This window comes from Onychomys torridus, chromosome 2 (assembly GCF_903995425.1).
Source record: "Onychomys torridus chromosome 2, mOncTor1.1, whole genome shotgun sequence".
Classification (NCBI taxonomy): domain Eukaryota; kingdom Metazoa; phylum Chordata; class Mammalia; order Rodentia; family Cricetidae; genus Onychomys; species Onychomys torridus.
This window is the reverse complement of record NC_050444.1, coordinates 101,145,506-101,160,833: the sequence shown is the minus strand read 5'-3', so window position 1 is coordinate 101,160,833 and position 15,328 is coordinate 101,145,506. Positions and strand designations below refer to the sequence as shown.

The following is a 15,328-nucleotide window of genomic DNA, read 5'->3' as shown; positions in this document are numbered from 1 at the left end:
TGAAGAGGGAGAGGAGGCGCAGGAGCCTTCTGATCAAGCCGCTTTGAATTATTCTTCCTCCATCCCACTCAGAAAAGAAAGGGGGTAGATAACAAAATCAAAAGCAAGCAGCAATCCTCTATTATCACTTTCTTAAAAGTGTGTTTAACTGATATTAGATCATGTGTGCTGTACACAACAGTTACCAGGTACTGGGTTTTAAAAGGAAAACTTCACTATACAGACTCTGGAATAAGAACAAATACACTCAACACAAAAGGAAACTTAAAAATATACAAGTAAGAGTTTGTTTAGCCCTCTTATACTTCTAAAATTGTAGAATTTAGACTTGTGTCTTAACAATAAATACATAGAAACTGCTTGGTCACAAAACTCTAAATAAGATAACGGAAATACAATCAGCAGTGTTTGTGCTGTAGTTTTAAGTGCTCTGAAAGGTAAGGACACAAGCACATCCAGATGCAGCTCTGATGCAGAGACACTGAAGGCAGTTGGTATCACACTGCCACCTTCTGGACAAATCAGCACACACACAACAACTACAAAGAGACCCCAGGATTTAGCCTTATGAATCCTACAATCCAGTTTGCATTTACGATAAAGTTCTCACTTTTAGTCAGTCAGTTGAATAAGACGAGTTTTCACTATACAGACATATTTTCTAACTTTCCGTACACTTGGGTAGGTCTTTAAATGCTTTGTTTTTATTTGCTATCATATACTTAAATACTATAAAACCACCTTCTATGGCTCAGTGGTTAAACAGCTTATCACACAAGCATAAGGACTTGAGTTTGGATCTCCAGTGTCCATGGAAAAACAAGGTATATGGTGGACGTAGGGACGGGGGGGGGGGGGGTTCTGGGGTTCTCTGACCATCTAGTTCAAACAATCCAGAGCTCCAGATTCAGTGAGAGATCCTGTCCCCCAAAATGTGGAAAAGTAACAGAGGAAGACATTGATGTCAGTCTCTGTCTTCCAGGCACCTGTGCATACATGTGATCATCTGCACATACATGTGCACACACAAACACACAAAGATCTCTCTCTCTCTCTCTCTCTCTCTCTCTCTCACACACACACACACACACACACACACACACACACACGCACGCACACACACACACAATCTAACAGCCATATGGCAAAGTTTTTTATGAAACAGCAGACATCAAGAATGGTGTTAAGTAAAAAAAAAAATAGATTATCTGCCAAAATGAATACATTTATATATCTTATTGTATTTGAACAACGTTGGCTATAACATTGTAGTTCATGCCTGTAATCTCAGCACACGGAGGCTGAGGCAAAAGAATCACAAGTTCCAAGCCAGCCTGGGCTACATATCACGGTGAAGGTCAGCCTGAACTGTACAAAGATACCCTGATTCAATCAATCAATCAATCAATCAATAAATAAATAAATAAATAAATGAAATAAACTCTCCATTTTTCTATTCTACTTGGGCAACTTGTAAAACTGTTAGAATGATTTATTATCATATAAATCAGTTAGATGAGAAATATAAACATCTCCCAAATTGCCATATTCTATAGGTTTTTTTCTTAAACCAGAAAACACCCATAAATAGGCAAAGACATTTTTTAAAAGATTTATTTATTGATTGATTGATTATGTATAAAGAAGAGGGTGCCAGATCTCATTACAGATGGTTGTGAGCCACCATGTGGTTGCTGGGAATTGAACTCAGGACCTCTGGAAGAGCAGTTGGTGCTCTTAACCTCTGAGCCATCTCTCCAGCCCCTCAAAGACATTTTTAATTGTCCATGCTAATATATAGGTAAAACTAAGAATCCCAAGATAGTCCCAAGATTTTCTATAAATAAGAGAATGTCAGAGGGTATGCTGCAAACATGGCGGGGTACATCTCACAAAAGTGTGGGTATTACCTGCTCCCTGGAGTTCTAATTCACAATGTGTCAGGATGAAAAGGCTACTGAACTTACTTAGCATGACAAAATAAACTATATTTTACAGATATAATTGCTTCAGGTTGTACACTTCTTTGGTATGTACACTTTCTCTTTTCCTTTTTTGTCACCAGTGATCACTCAGATAAAAGAAAACATTAATGTGGATTAAGGTACTGAGAATTTATCAACATCAAACCACTAGTGTTTTGCCTTCTACCCTTCTGAACCATAGTCAATAGATCTAAATATTTTACTGCACCCTGGCCAATTCATTGTTTGATGTTTAAAAACTCACCCAGAATCAAAGAAAATTTATTAAATTTAAGCCCCCAAATGAGATACTATTAGCTTTGAAAGTCAAGTTTAACTGCGATATTGATGATTCTCTTTTTTCTGTGACAAAATTCACTAGGGAATTCCTAGATGTCAAAGTACAAAAGCAGATTGCTAATATGGGCAAGGAGGGGGAACCATGCAATGCAGGTACAACTCACTACAGAGCAAAAATGGGGGTGTCTTTAACCTGGGTGGCATCGGACACCAGCCTGCACCTATGGAGGTTTGGCTACAATGAGTAGACAGTCATATCCTACATTCACTAATAAAGCCTATGAGCAGAAGCTGATGCTCTTGGCATTTATAATGTGGATAATTTCTGTTCCCTAGTTTGGTCTTTAATGCTTAGACTTCACCAATCCTGAGGGCCCACAACCACTGTGCTATCATGCCTGGCCTAATTTTCATGTGAAATACTTCTAATCAGTTAAAACAATACTCGGTTGAAAGTTGGCAGTGCCAATGAGAGACAGTAACCTAGGACAAATCATAGATACCTTATCACAAGTAGAATTCTGAAAGATTTTCCCCCACTTTTAAATTATACTGAAACTTTGAAAGGTGTCTAAAAATGTTCTTCAAATAGCTGTAAGAAAAGTTTTTAGAAAAATCTTGGGAAAAGATCGTGTAGAATTTCTTTTATCTTAATGGATAAAGAGAGTAAAACCATCAAGCTGAGAGGGTATGAATAACTGAACACGGACAGGCAAAAGAACTGCTGAAAAGGAGCTGCCGGGAGGCCAGAAAGGGAGAGAAGACACAGGGGTGTGAAGGAGACTGTGGAGAAAAGTGCAGAGGCCATGTGAACTTCTGGATACCCAGGAACTGATTCACAGAACAGCACGAGAGGACTCTCACCTGCCACAGGATCTGCTCCTGAGCCAACAAAAGGCTTAGCACCAAGTAACAAGAGATGTTTTCAAAGGAAAGAATGTGGCATTTCCTTAGGAACACTGCCCACTGGACACAAAATTCCTCTTTTCCAGAAAGAGAGTCTAAAGCAAATTCCTAACTACTAAAATTTTTTAAAGAAAATTAGAAAAATAAACCTATTTTTCTAAAAGGATTTCACTTTTTAAAGTTTCTATTTTAACATAAATGGAGATTTAAAAATCAGTCACGTGTCCACATATTAAATTCTAATTTCAAGCCAGGCAGTAGTGGCACATGCCTTTAATCTCAGCACTTGGGAGGCAGAGGCAGTGAGTTCAAGGCCAGTCTGGTCTACAGAGAGAGTTCCAGGACAGCCAGGGCTACTCAGAGAAACGCTGTCTTGAAAAACCAGATAGGTAGGTAGATGGATGGATGGATGGATGGATGGATGGATGGATGGATGGATGGATGGATGGATGGGTGGGTGGGTGGGTGGGAGGGTGGATGGATGGATGCGTGGATGCATGGATGGATGCATGCATGGATGCATGCATGGATGCATGGATGGATGCATGGATGGATGGATGGATGGATGGATGGATGGATAGGTAGATAGATAGATAGATAGGTAGATAGATAGATAGATAGATAGATACACAAAATTTCAAGTCAATCTTGCATCTGTTTACCTTATTGATTGTGCTATGATCACAACTATATCCTTTTCACTTTTACAGATATCAGTGATAAAAGCATATAAGATGTTTTCTACTTCAAACTGCTTAATGATTCATGTTTAATGCTGAGTGAATTTTTGTATTTTATATATTCCATAACACTTTTTAAATGGTGCAATACCTAATTTTTTTGAAGATTGGTTTTCTTTTCTTTTTAATTATATGTATTTTGTGTGTCTGGGCAAGTGTGAGTATAGGTACCACAGAGTCCGTAAGAAGGTGTCCCACAAGGTCCTCTGCAAGAGCTGTACAAGCTCTCACCTGCTGAGCCATCTCTCCAGGCCCAAGTTTCTCAGAATGTCAAAAAAGAATAAAGTAGCTGCATTACTTCTGCTCTGGAATTTTAATTTTTAGTAAGAAAAATTTACTTTCTCTCTTACTGTTGATCTTAAAAAGCAAGTATTTCCAATAGATTAGTCATAAGGCACAAGAGCTAGAGAGAAAGAAACAGTATTCTAAAACTCAAGATCGCCATGAAAAACTGACTATATGTAACTATGTCTTTTAAACTATTGTAATAATTTGCTTCTGTTTGTGAGATTAGAAGCCTCATGGGATTCATCTAATCCATTTCCACTTCTCTGATTAAATGTTAAATGCAAACTGCCAATGTGTTTTCTAACTTCCTTCACTTCTGCCTTACTACAAAAAAAAAGTCATTTCTGCCAGGTATTATCAAGTATAAGGTTGGTCATTTCTAGAAAATTACTTAACTCATTATTTATCATGCACAATTATAAATCCTTCTGGACTCATGCTGGCTAGTTTTATGTCAACTTGACTCAGGCTGGAGTCATGAGAGGAAGGTACCTCAAATGAAAAAAAATGCCTTCGTAAAATCAAACTATAGGCAAGCCTGTGGGATATTTTCTTGATCAGTGGTTGATGTGGGAGGACCCAGTCAATTGTGGGTGGTGCTAGTCCCAAGGCAGGTGCTCCTGGGGTATGTAAGAAAACAAACTGAGCAAGTCGGAAGGAGCAAGCCAGTAAGGAGTGTTCCTCCATGGCCTCTGCTTCAGTTCCTGACTTGGGTTTCCTTATGGACTGTGACCTAGTTATGTAAGTCAAACAAACCCTTTCCTCCCCAAGTTGCTTTTGTTCATGTCTTATCACAGTCATAGAAAGTCAAAACAAGACAGAAAAACAGAAATTATAAATAAGAACTTAAATTGACTTAAGTCCACATATAAAAAGATGTATACAGACACCCTGCACCCTGAATGCCTGGTAAAAGCAACTAATATTAGGACTTTAAATCACACTTAAAATCTGCCTAAAACTTTACTTATTCCAATATATTATGGTCAACATTGTTTTAAAATAAACCTCTTACTACAGGCATTCCAATAGAGATGCGTTAATCTTAGCATCCCATGACCATGATGCACTCTGTCCTCCAGCCTCCCTTTATCCTCTTCCTTCCTTGAACATCCTTCCACTTCTGCTGACGCACAGTTTTCTCTCTTCACTTGTCATCTTACAAACAGCAGTGCTTTACATACTACTTTTACAACTAATGCTAGAGAGCAGTACATCTGAGCATGTCCTAGCCCAGGTACCAAATGCATCCTTTACTGTACACAAGGTTTTATCGGAGCACAACCTCACCATGGACTATCATTACCTCCTATAGCTATAAAATCTTTCAAAATTATTTTACCAGAGATCTACAAATGATATCTATTGAGTCAGCCTTATGTCACCAACACAGAGTGCCATCTCAAAAATATTTTAGGGTTCCTTTTGAATAATGAATTGTATAAAACAAGTGTACTATTGCTAATTGTTTTCAAGCTTCCCAAGGTCTACCACATCTTTGACTGGGTCTTAGTTTTCTGGGACAACCACTGACCATACGTTCTAGTATCTAAACAACAGAAAATGTGGTTAAAACAAGGTAAACAGGTATCATGGAGAGTTTTTCATGCATAAAGGGAGGGAGTCAGCCAGAGTTTGCTATTTACTTGCCAGTAACATGAATAGCAAGAAATGCACTACAAAACCAGAGGTTCTGCATAATATGTGACAAGACCATCAATCTAAATCCATGTATTCTACAATGTAAAAGAGGAAAAGATTAAAGATATTTAGATTGTTTGGAGGTTCTGATACCTGATCACTAACAGAAGGAAGAACCAAAGTATGTCAATATAATGGAAGTGAGTTTCAGCAATTATATCATATATAATATTGCAGTATTATATCTATTTATGACAATACCTATTTGGAACTTGTAGAAGTACTTTATACTTTTAAAGTGCCCTTCCTTACTGACTGTGTGTCTTATGGCCATAATAGGAAAAGAATGACGCCAGTGCTTTCGTTTCCTCCAAAAAGTCTCTTTTTGCTACACATAGACAGCTGATACTCTTGCTTAGATTTTCAGCACTTCTCTTGTTTATGTTTCATAAAACATAATTCTTGTGTGTCATAAAAATAAGACCCACTCTATGAGATGGACTCCATACCTGATACTGCTAAAGTGGCCAAGGACCAGAGACTAGATAGGTCATGGACCTAAGGGAAAACGGACTGCTATTATTCTGCTAAAGAAAAATAGGGACAAAATGACTTCAAATGACATATTGTTATATCCTTAAATCAGAGTATTGCTCAATCCTCATCAGAGAAGCTTCTTCTTACAGTATATGGAACTAACACAGAGACCCACAACTGAACAGTGTGTAGAGAGTAACAGACTTTGGGGCACTCAGTCTGTAATACACATTTTATCAAACTCCTCCAATCAGAGTTCAGGCATCTATATGGAAGAGGAGGCAGAAGATTATAAGAGCCAGAGAGGGTGGATGTCTCCAAGGAAAACATGTCCTCCAGATACAATAGGACTGACGCACACATGAACTCACAGAGACTGAAAGCATACACAGGACCTGTAAAAGCTCAAACCAGACAAAATCCCAGTATGGAGAAGGAGATATGGATACAAACCCCTCCCATTACCAAGAAGCTATTATAAAAAGCTGATGCTTGCTGGGAAAGGGAAATCACTTTTTCCAATGTGGTGTCACCGGGTCCATCAGCTGCCCTGAAGGGCAGGCCCCATGGAGTAGCTGGCCAACACCAAGTGGATCCCATGGGCTTTTGCATGCTTTTTATTTTGTTTTGTTTTGTCTTCTTGGATTTTTTAGTTTATTTGTATTTATTTTCAAATTTGGTTTTTTGCTTGTTTTGTGAGGGCTTCTTTTTCATAAAGATTAGAAAGAACATGAAGTTTGATAGATAGGGAGGGAGGTAGGATGGTCTGGGAAGAGTTGGGAAGGAGAAATAATATGAACTAAATATACTGTATAAAAATTTTAAATAAAAACTACATTAATTTTTAAAACTAGTTTGGTGATAAGAAACAGAAATGGAGAATCCTTGTGTTCTCAGTGGCCCACACTCTTTCTCATTCATCCTCTTTTGTTCTCCATTCTCCCTGGTGGCTGTGTGTGTGCACAGACACACACAGTAATTATTCTGAAAGAAAAGGTATCTATTTGAGAACCTTTGCATAATCCCCAAACTATGATGTCCCAGAAAGTAAACAGTCCCCTGACCCACATTTATTTAAGAGACCCTGGAAGTCTCTCAGCAAAGGTAGGCACTCTGTTGGCACTCTACCAGGCACAGGCTTTCATAACTGGCAGCATAGGGGGTGAGAAACTAGTCTTGACCTGCAATTTCCAAAGCCAGCTGCTGTCACCAAAAAGAGGCAAATTCAGCACCACAACCACCACACTGTACAGCTACATCCCAGCTCAACCATCACATTGTACAGCTACATCCCAGCTCAACCATCCTAAAGTACAACCACCACACTGTACAGCCTCATCCCAGATCAACCATCATACTGTACAGCTACATCCCAGCTCAACCATCCTAAAGTACAACCACCATACTGTACAGCCTCATCCCAGATCAACCACCACACTGTACAGCTACATCCTAGCTCAACCATCACATTGTACAGCTACATCCCAGATCAACCACCACACTGTAAAGCTACATCCCAGCTCAACCATCCTACAGTACAGCTACATCCCAGCACAACCATCACACTTTACATCCCAGATCAACAACCACACTATACAGCTACATCCCAGCTCAACCATCCTACAGAACAGCTACTTCCCAGCTCAACCACCACACTGTACAGCTACATCCCAGCTCAACCACCACACTGTACAGCTACATCCCAGATCAACCACCACACTGTACAGCTACATCCCAGATCAACCAGCACACTGTACAGCTACATCCCAGATCAACCACCACACTGTACAGCTACATCCCAGCTCAACCATCCTACAGTACAGCTACATCCCAGCACAACCATCACACTTTACATCCCAGATCAACAACCACACTATACAGCTACATCCCAGCTCAACCATCCTACAGTACAGCTACATCCCAGCTCAACCACCACACTGTACAGCTACATCCCAGCTCAACCACCACACTGTACAGCTACATCCCAGCTCAACCACCATACTGTACAGCTACATCCCAGATCAACCACCACACTGTACAGCTACATCCCAGATCAACCAGCACACTGTATAGCTACATCCCAGATCAACCACCACACTGTACAGCTACATCCCAGATCAACCAGCACACTGTACAGCTACATCCCAGATCAACCACCACACTGTACAGCTACATCCCAGATCAACCACCACACTGTACAGCTACTTCCCAGCACAACCACCACACTGTACAGCTACATCCCAGTACAACCACCATACTGTACAGTTACATCCCAGATAAACCAACATACTGTACAGCTACATCCCAGTACAACCACCACACTGTACAGCTACATCCCAGATCAACCACCACACTGTACAGCAGCTACATTCCAGCACAACCACCACACTGTACAGCTACATCCCAGTACAACCACCATACTGTACAGCTACATCCCAGATCAACCAGCACACTGTACTGCCTCATCCCAGATCAACCACCACACTGTACAGCCTCATCCCAGATCAACCATCACATTGTACAGCTACATCCCAGATCAACCACCACACTGTAAAGCTACATCCCAGCTCAACCATCCTACAGTACAGCTACATCCCAGCACAACCATCACACTTTACATCCCAGATCAACCACCACACTATACAGCTACATCCCAGCTCAACCATCCTACAGAACAGCTACATCCCAGCTCAACCACCACACTGTACAGCTACTTCCCAGCACAACCATCACACTGTATAACTACATCCCAGCCCAACCACCACACTGTACAGCTACATCCCAGATCAACCACCACACTGTACAGCTACATCCCAGATCAACCACCACACTGTACAGCTACATCCCAGATCAACCACCATACTGTACAGCTACATCCCAGTACAATCACCACACTTTACAGCTACATCCCAGCTCAACCACCACACTGTACAGCTATGTCCCAGCTACACATAGCAACAACTGATCTCTTGAATCAAACCAGCTAGCTGGCTACATCCCAATTAAAGATTTGAAAAACTGAACATTCAGATCAAATGATCAAGATGGAAAGTCAGGAGATTTAATCATTTATATTTTATATGGGTACTAGACAGCAAGAAAATCTTTAGGATGCCACACAATGCTCTCACAAACAGATTACCATGGCCTTGAACAATTTAAACAAACATGAAAACCCAAACTTGAGAACAGACAAATATGTTTACAAAGTGTTAAAGTCCTTTCTTAAAATACTTTCTTTCGCCAGGGTGGGGGGGGGGGGGGTTGGGGGGTGTGGTGTTTCATGCCTTTAATCCCAGCACTAGAGAGGCAGAGATAGGCAGATCTCTTGAGTTTGAGGCCAGCCTGGTCTACAGTGTGAGATCCAGGACAGGCCACCAAAACCTACACAGAGAAACCCTGTCTTAAATAAACAAAAAGAAGAAGAAGAAGAGGAGGAGGAGGAGGAGGAGGAGGAGGAGGAGGAGGAGGAGGAGGAGGAAGAGGAGGAGGAGGAGGAAGAGGAAAAAAAATCTGCCCGGCAAAATACTTTCTTTGTTAAAATAAATTGTTTCGATGAGATTCATGCAATTAGCTTTCTATCATCTGAAAGCCACTAAGCACATGTGCATGACACTCTGTGCTGTCTTAGCCCTAGCAGTCGAGGTTCTAAGTCCCTCCTGTGCTGGTGGACCATTTCCAGTTCGGCTAGAATGACACTGAACCACATGAGTGACAACACACAAGAAGACTATATGGACAGGGCTGCCAATGTCAAGCTGGCTGCGTTACACCTACATGTCTTTCACAGCTGATCTTCAGGAAACAGGATAAAAAATGAGGCTACAGAGTTCAAAGATCACAAGTAACATGCAGACAATCATTGTTGAGCCACTACTGGCTTTTTAGAGGCAAATTTAAAATACAATCTGTTCCATAAGGAACTAATGATCTCATGGTCTTTCACTCCTTTTAATTCATTGGTAGACACATCTAAAAGATAAGCATGCATCATAACATATCCCAGGTCAACACTTGAATGGGAAGATTATGCTGTCACATTTAAAGGTCTAGCTATGTGATGGCTTCTTCAGTCTGTCTGGACTGGCTCCCTTTTATCTCCAGTATACTCTAAATAGAAATGAGTGTCTTTCTACTTCAGCAGAGTCAAACTGGTCATCACTTGTATGTTAGCACACCTCTCTCCTAGAGGTACACTGACTTTCTCCATTAACTATTGATTAGGCAAAGTAAATGCAGATGCTGTTTTAGCAATCAAATAAACAAAATAGATAGCAGTACCATCAGGACTTACAGTGGAATGTGGAAATAGCTTTTGTTCTATTTAGAGACTAGAGGATGGTAAAGTTTGACTCATTCAGCAAGCATCTGTTAAGTGCCAGGATAGTGATGGATGCTGAGGATACAGAAACCAGGAGACAGAATTCCATCCCTCAATGACTTCCAGCTCCAGTGGCATAATTAATCTCTCAGAGTGTGTTTTCTAGCCTCTCATTTATCCACAATGGTGTGTTCCCCTGTCAGCTGCTCTCCCACCTTCCTTCTCTGCCAGAATATTATGCTAATCAATCCTAAACCTTTATCTAGCACTGCTTTCCCCTAAGGATAAAAAACACATATCCTGCTGGTTATTCCACATTACCTTAAACTAGGTACTTCCAAAGTGAAACTCATTTTCCCCCATAAATGTGGACACTTTCATTAAATGGCACCTCCCATCACACAGACCATCATTCTAAGACTTTTTCATTCCAATGTGCCACTTTGCTAAGTTTTATATCTTTTGCTCTGACACCACCTACCGTCAATAGCCTGATCCATGTCTTTACAGCACTTTCTAGCCTAATGGTACAGCCTTCTAATAGGACTCTCTTCACAGAGGCACAGCTCTTAGAACAACTCCATTAAGGCCCATCTCTTACACTGTCCTTGCATATGATATTGCACTGAAAATATCTGGCGGTTTGTGCTTCTATGAACTTACTAACGTTAGTGTGTCTTTTTCATATTCTTCATACCTCAAGGACCCAGCAGCCAACTCACATATTAATCTCCTAACAAACCTTCAAGTAACCCCTGGGTTTTCTAAGTATGCCCCACATTAGAATTACTATATGGATATGCAAGACCACATCTTGTGGATGTGTATTTATCAATGGATGTTGGAATTATCTGTGATTCATTGTTGAGGGAGAGGCTATGATTTATATATGGCTGAATTAAATCCAGTAGATGGACTCAAGAGAAGCTCAGAAGAAAATAATATGAAAAAGAATGAAGATAATATACAGTACTTACAAAGCACTATCGTGTGTGTGTGTGTGTGTGTGTGTGTGTGTGTGTGTGTGTGTGTGTTTGAGAGACAGAAACAGAGACAGAGGCAAAGACAGACAGACAAAAAGAAACTGAGGGAGATGTGGGGTCAACAAAAAGACTGGGGAGAAAAGGTGCCAGAAAAGTTTGAAATTCCACTCAAAGATATAATAGTTGGGGGTAGTGATGGTCACATTTCACTGTATACCAGTATAAAATTATCAAAAACAAAGGAGAAATATTTTAAAGGTAGACAACTTTGCAAGTCTGGAGGAGGAAAAAGACATCCTAACTAAGGGAGGCAAACACCTGACAAAAATAAATCCACAACAAAGCACACTATAACTAACCATCCATAATCAGAGAGCATGTCAAAAGCATCAAGAGAAAAATGACTTATCATAGACAAGGTAATATCTATTAAACTAGCAACACATCTTTCCTTCAGAATCTTGCAGGCCATGAGGGAGCAGAATAATATCTTCACAATGCTAACCCAGAATATTAGCCTTGGCAAAAATGTCCTTTGAAAATCATAAATACACAAAGACCCCTCTGATAAACAAAAACTCAGGAAGTTCATCACCACTAGACTTCCTTTACAACAAGTGCTTTTTAAAGTTCTTCAATAGAAACAAGAGGATACAGGCTAGAAAGATGGCTCAGCAGTTAAAATCACTTGCTGCTTCTACAGAGAATGTGGATTTGGTTCCCAGCACTCACATGGTGGCTCACAAATATTAGTAGGCATGCACATGGTACACATACATACATGCAGGCAAAATATTCGTGCACATAAAATAAGTAAATCTAAAAAAAAATTTTAGTTATTTTTTTAAGAACATTATAATAGCTAAGGAAAATATAAGTCATAGGCAAAGGAAAATATAAAATCAAATAGAAAGCACCATACTTCATTCTAGTGTTATTAAATAATTTTTAAATTGAATGTAAAAGATTAAAGAAAAATTCTTTAAAATAACTATAACAAAGAAATGTTACTTAACTCCTATAAATAGGAGTTAATTGTAACAGTAATAATATAAAATGGAGAGAGAAAAAGATGTGTAGAATTTTTATATACAAATAAAGTTATCATTGGCTTACAGTTATATATAAGTTCAATAGGAATCACAAACTGTGTTGGTTTGGTTGAGAATGGCCCTCGTAGATTGTGTCTGAATATTTGATCCCCAGTTGGTGGAACAGTTTGGGCAGGGTTAGGAGGTGTGGCCTCATTGGAGGAGGTGTGTCTCTGAGGATGGGCTTTGAGGTTTCAAAAGAATTGAGTCATTTGAATCAGCCATCTCTGCCTCCTGCTTGTGGTTCAAGATGTGAGCTCTCGGCCAGGCGTTGGTGGTGCATGCCTTTATTCCAGCACTTGGGAGGCAGATCTTGGTGAGTTCAAGGCCAGCCTGGTCTACAAAGCAAATTCCAAGACAGGCTTCAAAGCAACACAGAGAAACCCTGTCTTGGAAAAGCCAAAAAAAAGGTGTGAGCTCTCAGATGTTCCTGCCACCATGCCTTTGCTCCGCCATCATGGACCCAAAACTCCAGAACCATAAGCCCAATTCAACACATTCTCTTATAAGCTGTGGGGGTCATGGGGTTTTATCACAGCAATAGGAAAGCAGCTAATGCAATACCCACAAATTACCCATGAGAAGATAAAAATAATCAAAACATATAAAAATGAACAACAAAGGCAAAGGAAGAGAGCAAAACAGAAATGAATGGCACAAGAAACAAGAATTAACAATATAATAAGAAATCCTTTCTCATCAGTAATTACTTAAAGTGCAAATAAATTTAACTTGCCAATCAAAGCTCCTAAATTATACAACATACACTATTTACAAGATACTCACTTTAGATTTACGCTCATACACAGGCTGAATGGGGAGAAATAGGAAAAACTATACAAATGGGAAACAAAATAATATGAATAACTACACTGTATAAAATAGACTAACTCAAATGTTCAAAAGAAATAACACAGCACATAATATGAGTCTAGTCATCCAAGATATATATATATACATTACATATGTATCTCATATATATACCTTATACACACACACACACACACACACACACATATATATCTTTAGTATGAAAGTACTTATAAAACAAACATTGACAAAGCTAAAGGGAAAATACCAATACAATATGAGACTGCAATCAACATCTCACTTACAGACAGACAGACGGTTAACAAAGTAACAGCAAATAAGAGCAGCAGCATAAACAAACTCACCCGACAGACACAAGGAGAACATTCCCAAACAGCAACAGATACACATTTTTCTCATATATATATATATATATATAATTTATAGAATCACATATATAATCACATATAATATATAATTTTTAAACTATATCACATCAAGTCACAAACCAACATTAAGAAATTTGAGAATATTAAATCACACCAAAGGTTTTCTCTTAGAAGAAACCTCAGAGAGCTGAATGGCCTCAATGTTAGCCATAACTTCGTTGAGCTAATACCAGAAGACAGGGATTAAAGAGGAAAACAGAGCCGGGTAGTGGTAGCGATGGCAGTGGTGGGCACGCCTTTCATCCCAGCACTCGGGAGGCAGAGGCAGGAGGGTCTCTGTGAGTTTGAGGCCAGCCTGGGCTACAGAGCGAGTTCCAGGACTACACAGAAAAACCCTGCCTCAGTAAACTGCCCCCAGAAAGAAGAAAGAAAAGAAAGAGGAAGGAAGGAACAAAGGCAAGAAAACAGAGAAGTTGGATTGCATCAAGTACAAACCTGCACAAAACTAAAGGAATGAGCAACAAGATAAAAAAGCAATCTATGGCTTGTGGGAAATACTTACAAACTTGAAATCTGGCAAGGAGTTAATTTCTTAAATACAAACAATTTGATTACAGAGGAAAAAATCTAACTTAATAACCTAATTTAAAAGTAAGCCAACAATTTGAATAGGCACAAACATGACCAACAGGCTTCTGAAGAGGTGCTCAGTATCACTGACGAGGGAAATCTTTCAAGGATACAGCGATAGACCATATCTCTGCATGCCACTGCAGAAAAACAGCAACAATTTTTCTCAAAAATTAAAAACAGAACTACAACATGATTCAACAATCCTACTTCAGAGAGTTTATCAAAACAATGGGAGTGAGAATATTTACACTCCCATGTTCATTTCAGCACAATTTACAATAGTCAAGCTGTGCAAGCAACCAAAAATTCTATCAACAGATTAATGAAAGAGAAAATGTCATATACGCACAACAGAATATCATCCAGGCTTTAAAAAGAAGCTTACCATGCAGTATGCAGTGATGGAGATATGCTTTGAAGGCATTCCAGTCACTGCAGTAAGCTACCCCACGATGACATACACCACACAGCTTTCATGACGGTAAGCATACCTCCACCACATTACAAAGCCAAGAGAAGCAGAGCCAGCAGCTGAGGCTGCTGCTTTTGTCTTAGCCATACAGCTTAGCAGTTTAAAAATCTCTCCTGGTCAAAAAATGATTACAGATACATAATAGGACAGATTCAGATGGAAAAAAAAGCTCTAAATGGTTTGCAATAAGTGTAAAAATATACAGAGGTTTGGGAGAGTAAAGAGAAGGTATAGACAGTCATAAAAAAGAAAT

At 39.5% G+C, this 15,328-nt stretch overlaps 1 protein-coding gene across 3 annotated transcripts in view; it reads right to left on the bottom strand.

Annotated features, from left to right (window-relative positions):
* The window catches only part of Ccdc171 (coiled-coil domain containing 171), a 330,958-nt gene that overhangs the window by 86,510 nt on the left and 229,120 nt on the right, over positions 1–15,328 (bottom strand). The window lies entirely within an intron of this gene.